The sequence below is a fragment of the Gavialis gangeticus genome, unplaced genomic scaffold, assembly GCF_001723915.1.
Source record: "Gavialis gangeticus isolate Ggan-Ray unplaced genomic scaffold, GavGan_comp1, whole genome shotgun sequence".
Taxonomy (NCBI): Eukaryota; Metazoa; Chordata; order Crocodylia; family Gavialidae; genus Gavialis; species Gavialis gangeticus.
Window position 1 is genome coordinate 11,558,139 of NW_017728995.1, and position 10,746 is coordinate 11,568,884.

Below are 10,746 nucleotides of genomic sequence, written 5' to 3' on the forward strand. Positions count from 1 at the left end.
TGGACATTCATTAGGCTGGGTTAACCTATTTTAGTTTGGGTTAAGCTAGGCTGATCTAATGTTAGTTCGCCTCTGAGCTGAACTAACTCTAAAATGGTTTCCATTTTAGAGTAACTCAAACCCCGTGAATACCTGCACACCCGGATATTTGGATCAAACTAACCGTGGTCTAGATATTGCATACACATAACCTTAAGGTTCTTTTAAATGATAGGGACTATTGTATTTAACACTGTAAGTCCAGAAAGACTTATCTGGAGACAATGCAGGGCATAAAGCAACACAACAGAACTGGTGTTGGGTAATATGATAATTAGTTCAGATCATTTGCTGCTTTTGAAAAATGGACCCATTTTTATGCTGGTGATGTTATTTTCAAAAGAAAGGCTTCCCACAATGGTAATTCTGGCAGCCAGTGCTGTGTAACAGGGAACTGAGTTGAGGTATGACCATACACAGCTTGTTTGGGTAACTCTTCTTCCTGAGCACCCTTCTTCCATATTGCAGAAACTGGAAGAGACAATAGGTGGGATACAGAAAAAAAAACTGCAGTCTTTGTGGAAATCCTGTATTTTAAGATACAGTGAAGTTTTCTTGTAAATTGATTAATTTAGTTAGAGATTCTCAAACTGCAGACCTTTGCACTTCTCTTTAGCTCTGTAAGCAGGCCAGCTGGATCTGAACTTCATCTGCTTAGCTCCCAAACATCCCTTACTGTCTTTCTATTCTCCCTAATCTGTATTCCTCATTTCCCTTCCTGCCCCTTTGCAACCTGTTCATAATCTCACTTTTCTATTCTAGTTCTAAAATCCCCTCTGTTTCCCACTAGCCATTCTGGTCCCTCATCTTATAACACTTAGATATCCCTAATGTCTGAACAGCCACCCACCTCCCCCTCAAAAATCCCCCCTTGTTCATTTCTAAACTCTACTTTCTGTACCTCCACACTAGCTTGTAACCTCCTGAAATACTTTCCTGTTCTCTTGTGGCTCATAACAAACTTTTTTAGTATGACATAGCTACAGGTTGTATTATTTTCCTCCCTGCATGTACAGAAAATGCTGTCCCTCTTCATTGTGACTGGGTTATTTTCTTTAGACCCTGGTTACTGAGAACTTAGCACTTTTCTTGAGGTAAGAATATTGACACACAGTTTGCATTCATGAAATGGGTATGCCTTTACAGGCCTAATATGATGTGCGATTACACTGAAGGTGCATAGTTATGGGGATTATGTACAGTACTAAGAGGTGAAATTGGACCCAAAGGATATGGAAATCTAGCCCTCCATTTTCTTTTCATATCATGATTTTGCTTTGAAATGTTGCCAGATTTCAATAGTGAGGCTATGTTATACTGAAAAAATAAATATCATTCAGCCTTTGGCTACATTTCCTATAATGGTAATTAATTTAGTGTTTGCTATCTCTAAGAGGAGCAATCTTACTCCTTTTGGTGTAAGGGGTGGGGTTTGGAGGTGCTTACATCCAGTGCCTAACCCAAGTAGAAAGTCTGGCCCTGCATGGTACAGGGAGAGGAGCTCCTGGGAAAGATGGACTGCAGGATAGGATACAGATTAGCAGGCACCCGAGCCACCCAAGAGCTGGCATGAGATCTCAAAGGGAAGTATGGCTTGCAGGTGACATTGACTCAAAGGGGGTGAGACATTTAACTTGCAAAGTAGCTTGCTTGTGTTTATGTTACTTTTAAACCAGATACCAGAGGATTGGGTTTTGGCTATGGAGGAGGTGTGGAGGCTGCAGAGGGGTACCCTGAGGGCTAAGGACAGAGGTAGCAAAAGCAGACTGGGGTTGGGGACCCTGAGGGTCAGGGACCCAAGAGCCAACTGTCACAGGGTGCTGAAGTGCCTGCTCCTCCAGAAGGACGGGTGTGGGTTGCTGGGGCAACCACAGAGGTCAGCTGACTGGAAGGGGGCAGGGCCTGGCCTATATAAACAGCCTAGGCTGAGGCCAAGAGGCAGTTCCCCTCTGGCAGTCGAGAAAGAGAGAGGTCTGCTGGGAGTAGGCAGAGTTGAGAAGCCTGATGGCCTGAGCAGCTGATGGGCAAAGATACCAGATAGAGGAACCCCTGGCAGGGATGGAAATGACAATTAGCCAGAGGGCTTAGGGTTAGAGTTTTTAGCCAGGAGGCTTGGGTTTGAGTTAGGGCCGATTGGCTGATGATTTTTGTTTGTTGTTAGACCGGAGGACCGGGTGAGGCTATAAAGGGTTGGAGGAGGCCTCATAGGGACTCCCCAGTAGCATGGGGGGTTCCTGGTGCCAGAGAAGGGCCCAGCAGTCTGGTGCCAGAGAAGGGCACAGTAGTTAGAGGTGCACTGACCCCAACCCCAACAAAGGTGGTTCAGTACACTAAACGCCAGGTAAGGCGGAGGCCGCCTGAGCCCTATTGAGCAAGGCCCCAGTGCGGGCGTGAGTGCATTGTGTTTAGCCCCGGAGAGGGCGAGTACACGTTGAGAAGCCCCGGAGAGGGCGAGCACCTTGTGAGAGGCCCTGGAGAGGGCGAGCGCCTTGTGAGAGGCCCTGGAGAGGGCGAGTGCTTTGTGAGAGGCCCTGGAGAGGGCGAGCGCCTTGTGAGAGGCCCCAGGAGAAGGCGAGCATGAATAGCTGACTCAACAACGTCCGGGACATCAGAGAGGTTTGGGACGTGGTATTAAGGGTGGTAGGAGCCACGTATACCCTTTGGTGGGAGTGCCCAGAATTATTGGTAGACGGGGTACAGGCGGGAGAATGCCTGGGGACCGTGCCAAGGAGGACAGAAAAGGCAGCCTCCTTTTGACAATATTACCAGCAAAGATGTGGCGGGCAAGAACGAGGGTGCGTTTTATAGTCACTTGGCATGGTAGGGGCGTTAGGAGAAGTACACGGCCGCTCCTAGCATCGCGCCCCGTGACACCAACATCTGGGGCAGTGGACCTGGGCTTGAGGGGTGAAGCCAGAATAAAATGACTAAGGCTGGGAAGGCTGAGGCCTAAACAAAGGTTCAAGGCCTGAGGGCTAAAAGCTGCATTTGGACCAGGGGGTCCCCTCCATATGAACATGGAGTAACATCTGCAAGGCATGGGCATATCTACAGGGGATCTCACAGGCCACAAATGTAGCTCATAAGGCAACGGGTGCCCTGAGCCACTAATAGGGCCAGGAGGGACACAACTTAGTACCCAAGGAGCAAGACTAGAGTCAGCTGGGTACAAGAGATATCAGCTGGATAAAGTAACATAGGGGCATTCTGAGACCCTCGGCAGCTTCCCTTAACACTGTAATAATTCCAGCAAGGTGTGGCAGACAAGAAAAAGGGAGTGTACTCCAAGGTACCGGAGTGGGAGCAGGAGTCATGTGGCCACCAGGCAGTGTCATTGGCTGCCCCAGAGAATAAGACTAAGGAGAATCTGCCACCCTGACCCCTTAGCCTGGGAAGTCTGCTGCTTCCCGGGGGCCCACATCTGAGACATTGCAGAGAAGGTCCCTAAGCTCCTCCAGCCCACAGACCACTATCCCATGCTCTTTATTCATGTGGACACCAATGACATAGCTCAGAGCGCTCCCAGCTGGGTCATGAGGCACTACAGGGATTTGGGAGCAGGGCTAAAGGGTCTGGGGGCACAGGTGGTGTTCTCATCGATCCTCCCAGTCTCAGGGTACAGGCTGAGGAGGGAGAGGGTATCCAGGTAGTGAACCAAAGACTGTGGTGCTGGTGTCATTGGGAAGGCTTTGGTTTCCATGACCACAGCCCGCTCTGTGGAGAGCGGGCAGCGAGCTGCTGGGAAGAGCTCTCTCTCCATACAGCTCTCTCTATGGAGAGAGAGGCAGTGAGCTGCTGGGAAGAGATGGCCTCCACCTCCCTCCCCAGGGGAGAAGGCTCTTCTCAGCCAGACTGGCTGACCTGCTCCACCAGGCTTTAAACTAAGCCCGCTGGGGAATGGGGGGACTACCGCCACTGCTGGCCCACTGAGCAACTCTTGCAAAGCCAGGAGGCCAAGGCACTTAAGGGAGCTCACCCCTGCCCCAGCCCTGATACAATCTGTGGGCAAGGCAAGAGCCCCCAAGGGGACACTTGCCTGCCTGTGCACAAATGCCAGGAGCTTCAGAAATAAGTAGAAGGAACTTGTCCTCCTGCTTAACACAAATAATTATGACATCATAAGGATAACAGAGACCTGGTGGGACTCCACCCATACTGGACCATGGGAATAGATGGCTATATCCTGTACAGGAGAGATTGAGTAGCTAAAAGGGGCGGGGGTGCAGCTCTCTATGTTAAGGAAAGCTATGCATCCCTGCAAGCTGATGTTACTGACCAGGGTGGACAACTGGAGACCCTCTTGTTTAAAATCGGTGGGGAACCCAGCACAGGGGACACAATGGTGGGAGTCTACTACAGACCTCCCACCCAAAGTCAAGAGCTTGACCAGAAGTTTACCCGGGAACTGGCCGAGGCTGCATGTCTGGGACCATGGTTGTCACGGGTGACTTCAACTACTCAGACATCTCATGGGAGGATCATTCAGCAAAATCTGAGTGGTCACAAAACTTCCTATTGTGCGTTGATGGCCTCTACCTGACTCAAGAAGTCTATGGGCCAACAAGAGGTAAAGTGCTGTTCGACCTGGTACTGGCTACTGGGGATGACCTAATTGGTGACTTAGTGATCAATAGGAAGCTGGGTAATAGCGACCATGATCTGATCACCTTCACCATCCGCCGTAAAGCTGGCAAGTCAGTCAGCAACACTGAAGTCCTTGACTTCAGAAAAGCCAACTTTGACAAGCTCAGGAGGCTTGTCAGTTAGATTCTAAGGAACCATGACCCCAGGGGGAGGGGAGTTGAGGAAGAGTGGTTGCTCCTCAATGGAGCAATCCTCAATGCACAAGCTAATTCTATTCCATCTTGGAGGAAAGGCAGCAAGAGGGCACAGCAGCCCCCCTGGCTCTCCAGGGATCTAGCAGACCTCCTGAGGCTAAAAAGAAAGGCCTACAAAGGATGCAGGATGGGATTCACCTCCAAGGAGGAATATTCTGCACTGATTCAGTCCTGCAAGGAGCAAACCAGGAAAGCCAAGGCTGCAACTGAACTTCAGATAGCTTTGAGTATCAAGGACAATAAAAAGTCCTTTTTCAGATATGTGGGGAGCCAGAGGAAAAGAAAGGGTAACATTGGACCCCTGCTAAACCAGATGGAACAAGTGATGCCAAGGAAAAAGCCAACCTATTAAATGGGTACTTTGTGTTGGTCTTTCATCAGTCTCATGGGATGCCCATGCCCACTAAGGGACAGGAAGGTCCAGGTAAGGGAGATTCCCTGCCCTCCATCAATGCTGACCTCATGAAAGAACACCTTGAGAGGCTGGATACCTTCAAGTCAGCTGGCCCCAACAATCTACAACCCAAGGTACTCAAGGAGCTGGTGAGCATCATAGCCCAGCCTCTGGCACAGATCTTTGAGAACTCCTGGTGCTCTGGTGTAGTGCATGAATACTGGAAGAAGGCCAATGAGGTGCCTATCTTCTACAAAGGGAGAAAAGTGGATCCAGCAAGCTATAGGCCCATCAGCCTGACCTCTATCCCGGGGAAGGTCTTAGAAAAGTTTATTAAAGAGGCTATTCTTGATGGGCTTGCTGACACCAACATCCTGAGAAATAGCCAGCACGGGTTTGTTGTGGGTAGGTCTTGCTTGACCAATCTCATTTCCTTCTATGACCAGGTGACCTATCACCTGGACAAGGGAAAAGAGATTGATGTCATATATCTTGACTTCAAAAAAGCCTTTGATCTGGTTTCCCATGATCACTTCTTGGCAAAACTGGCCAATTGTGGCTTTGGGTCCACCATGATCCGCTGGCTGGGAAATTGGATCCATGGTCAGACGCAAAGGGTGGTAATTGACAGAAGTCAATCGTCATGGTGCCCTGTGACCAGTGGGGTCCCCCAAGACTCTGTCTTCGGACCCCTATTGTTCAATATCTTCATTAATGATGTGGACACTGGAGTCCAAGTTGGACATTGGACTGGCCAAGTTTGCCGATGACACCAAACTTTAGGGCAAAGCATCCATACCTGAAGACAGGAGGGTGATCCAGGCTGACCTGGACAGGCTCAGCAAATGGGTGGATGAGAACCTGATCGTGTTTAACACTGAAAAATGCAAGGTTCTCCACCTTCGGAGGAAAAATCTGCACCATCCTTATAGGCTCGGCAGTGCTATGCCGGCTAGCACTACGGAAGAAAGAGACTCGGGGGTCATCATTGGCCACAAGATGAACACGAGCCTTCAATGCGATGCTGCGGCTAATAAAGCAACCAAAACACTGGCTTGCATCCATAGATGTTTCTCAAGCAATCCTGGGACATCATTCACCTCTTGTACTCGGCCTTGGTGAGGTCACAGCTGGAGTATTGCATCCAGTGTTGGGCCCCACAATTCAAAAAAGGATGTGAAGAAGCTTGAGAGAGTGCAGAGAAGAGCCACGCACGTGATCAGAGGTCAGGAAAATAGACCTTATGATGACAGGCTGAGAGCTATGGGGCTCTTTAGCCTGGAAAAGCACAGGCTCAGGGGTGATCTGATGGTTACCTATAAGTTTATCAGGGGTGACCACCAGTATCTGGGGGAACGTCTGTTCACCAGAGCACCCCAAGGGATGACGAGGTCGAACTATATTCTACTGCAAGACCATTTCAGGCTGGACATAAGGAATAATTTTTTTACTGTCCGAGCCCCCAAGGTCTGGAACAGCCTGCCATCGGAGGTGGTTCAAGCACCTACGTTGAACACCTTCAAGAAAAAATTGGATGCTTATCTTGCTGGGATCCTATGACCCCAGTTGATTTTCTGCCTTCGGGTGGGGGGCTGGACTCGATGATCTTCCGAGGTCCTTTCCAGCCCTAATGTCTATGAATCTATGAGAATCTGTTGTTTTCACTTTCTAGACTGGGGGCCAGCAACTCTTAAAGACATGGGCTCCTGGAACAAACCAGCTCCAATCTAGTGTGGGCTGGTTGGCTTTGACAATATGTTAGCAGTGAAAGGGGCTTGCCTGCACCCATGCCAGGGTTAGACAGCTAGGAATTGTGCTGCCATTGGTACCATTTCTCCCAGGCCCCCACCCCATAGCTGGGGTGAGAGCAAAGCTTCCAAGCAGAGGGGAGCTGTGCCAGGAAGAGTTGGCTGGGAGCTACATCTGCACCAGTGCCATTTTACCCTGCCCCTCTCAGCTCCAGCACAAGCACAGTTGGAAGTTGCCCAACCTTGGATCATTTCCCTGGCAGCAGGAAGCTGTGCCTCTGCTGCAGCCTGGGAGTGAGGGATGAGGAGAAGCATCAACACTGTAGGCACATCTTCCAGCTACCTGGCTCCTTGTGTAGCTCCTTGCTGCCCAGACGCAGTATGGGTAAGTGCAGGCAGTGGTAAAGCCTTTCCGTTTGACAGGTCAGAGCAGATCATGAGTTGAATGTTGCTGACCTCTGTTCTATACCACGGGTGGCCACCTTGTGCCACAAATGGCATGCGTAGCTTCTGTGCATGTAACCCATCAGATAAAGGAGGGGACAGGGAGCAGAAAGCAGAGCAGTAGATTAGAAAGGGAACATAGGACAGGAGGCAGAAAGCAGAGTAGGAGATTGGACAGGGAATACACAGTAGAAAGCAGAATGCCAGATTCAGCAGAGGAAAAAGGTCAGAGTGGCACTCAGGGAGGGTTCAGGGCTAATTTTTTACACGTTTGCTAAAAAGGTTGACCCCCCCCCCCTTCTGTTCTAGGAAATTGCGTAAAAGTGTGACATATTTGAATGATTGATTGAATGAATATAACTTGACTGCTTACGAAAATGCTGGAAATTCTAAACTTTGGTAAATTGGTAGCTCCATGGAAGTTTGTGGAGTTAAGCTGGCTAACAGTAGCTGACAATCTGGCCCTTTTACATTTATTTATGTTGTAAGTGCAGGAAGCTGACGATTTTTCTTTAAGCTCATTTGGCAAGATCTAGAAATCTACAGATGCTGAAAAAGTAGAGGCATGCAAGTGTTTTCACTGTTCAGTCTTCTAGTGCATCCCCTTCAAATACAGGAGTATAAGCCACAGTGTAAGGTTTTCTAGTCCTTTGTCCAATTGTATTTAGCAGATCTAAATTATAGGGTTTCTACCACTTGGGAGACCATTCTGAAAACTAATACATCTCACTGTCAGAAAGATTTCTTCCCATTACTGTTCATTATATACCCTTAGGTTACTCTAAATAAATCCCTCTTTCCTCTATCTTTTCTTTCAACATTCAAGTATTTATAAATGGCTCATACCCCACTTTTAGGAATCACTCTGCCTAATGAGCAGAATATGGCTAAATATTAATGTTTCTGTGTAAGTACTTCATTCCCTTCAGCATTTCTCAGATATTTTTATTTTGGCTACAGAATAAGCATTTCGAGTGGTGTTGTGTAAAATGATGGCATTTTTTCCCACAGATATATAGTAAAAATGTATTGAGATGATATCCACCCTGATGGATATTTCATGCAATCTTTTTGAATTTAGAAGGTTTGAAGAGGATTAAGTCAATGCAGAAATGGGTCTATTGTATGCTTCCATTGTATTTTGGTTAGTGTTTGTACTGTTTAGTGGTATCTAGCTGGAAATCCCAAGAATGTAGAGAGCTGGAATACACATTTTATGGTTTATGGTGGATGCTAAGAAAAATGATTGTTTTTGAAAACCTCAATTTGTATTTTTAATCTTCCAAGCACCTGGAAAGGGAAAATCTGCACAGCTGTGTTATGCATTATATAAAAAATGGTACTGGTGGTGCCTAATATAAGTGAACTTCTCAAAGCCCATATAATGCAATGTAGTACTAAATTTGGTCTGACTCAAAGCCCATTAAATAGGAATCTTTCTATTGGCATCAAGCACTTGCATTACTTAGGCAACTTAATTTACTGATGTTCCTACAGTCTAATGACTGGAGCAAACCTTGTGTAGTTCCACTGTGATGGAAACAAGCAGTGCCTTCTTGGATCTACTTCTTTTATAATTAGAAAAAATACACTTCAGTTCTGTGGAACTCTTAGCCCTGGTCCCTGGACATGGAAAAAAATGCAGAGGAGAGAGTGCATTATTGTGTCCCCAAGGAGCTGGAGAAGAACTTGTGGTCTCTTTCTTTTCTTTTTTGCCTGAAATAATTTCTCTGCCATCCAGCAGTTTTTAAATTCTTTTTCCACAAATACCTGGAAGAAATATAAGGGAAGCTCAATACTGAGCATTCAAAACCATCATCTGGCAACACAGGGGAGCCAGCACAAATGCTGTCACACAGCTGGGTCTCTACTAATGCCATTTATTCTTTCCTGCGTGCACATTTGATGGCACCAGAAGGCACCAAGCAGGTCTGGTTTTCTTTTACAAGCCTTCACCAGTTCTGGTAATTTATAGATTTCTCATGCTCTGTAGAAGTCCAGTTACTTGATACATTTGACTGCACTGAGCATTGTCACAGTCTATAACCTATGAATATAATGTGTCATCTAACAAACACGAGTCTAAATAAATGCACTGACAACACAATCAAATGCATTTATTTCTTAAATTAGACAACAGTTATAAGGATAAGGTAAATTTAATGACGGGATATTTTGGTTAATATTTTACATGTATAAAAGCCACTATATTCAAAAGCATGAATATAGTAGCCACAGTATTTTGGCCAAATGTTTACAGACATGCTCTCCCTCATCTCCACCCCCGCTCCATTAGAATGTATAATACAGTATCTCATCTGTTTTCAAGGAGGCCATGCCATATTCCTTGCAACAGTTTTATGAGTTTTATAAATCTGTAGCCTGAATGATAGTGTATAATACACTAAGTGTTTATTTGTATTTAACACAGAAATCTAGCTTAAGGGGAAAATGAAATGCATGTGCATATAAATTATATCTGAAGTAATATATCAGTATAGCATAAATGCCTATGACACCAGTGAGTGCCACTTGAATATAAAATATAGAATAAATAAATTAAATCTATGGTTTTCATTGATAATCCCTTTCCCTTGATTACAGAGGTAGAGAGTGTTACCACATTTCATAAAAGCTTCAACTCCTTTCCCTTAAGAGGATATTTTGATGTATGCCATAGGCTTGTTTTCACTTCTTGACACAAGAAAACATTTTGTGGATTTAGAGTTACTTTATCTGTTACTGTCATAACAAATTGTTTATTTGTGGCATGGAGGAAGACAACTCCCCCTGGCAAAAAATTTAGTCAACTTTAGTTACCTGGTACTTTACACCCATGGGTATCAAACAAGCATTCTAAGGTGGATTGTCACACATCTTTCGTACAACCTCTAAAAATGCCTCTGGTTAATAGGATTTTTTTCATATTAATCTTATGCTGTGGGTAAAATTCTGGCCCAGTTGAATAAAGGGAAACAACTCTGATTCATTACAATGTAGAAAGAATTTTGCTTTCTACCTTTATTTGATGGTAGGATTAAATACATTCTAGGGAAGACTGTACAGAGAATAGGGCTATGTATAGCTTCCGGTGGTGATTTGATTTGGAGGAGACTCGGCCCAATTTGGTGGCCGAATCTCTGAATTTGAATTGAACTGGAATCAACAAAAAGGTCCGAATCAATTCGAAGCGCTCTGAATCTTCGGAACAGATTCAGAGAGCTTTGATGATTTGGGCAGTCCCCACCTGCTGCAGGAGGGACTTGGAGCCAGACTCCATGCC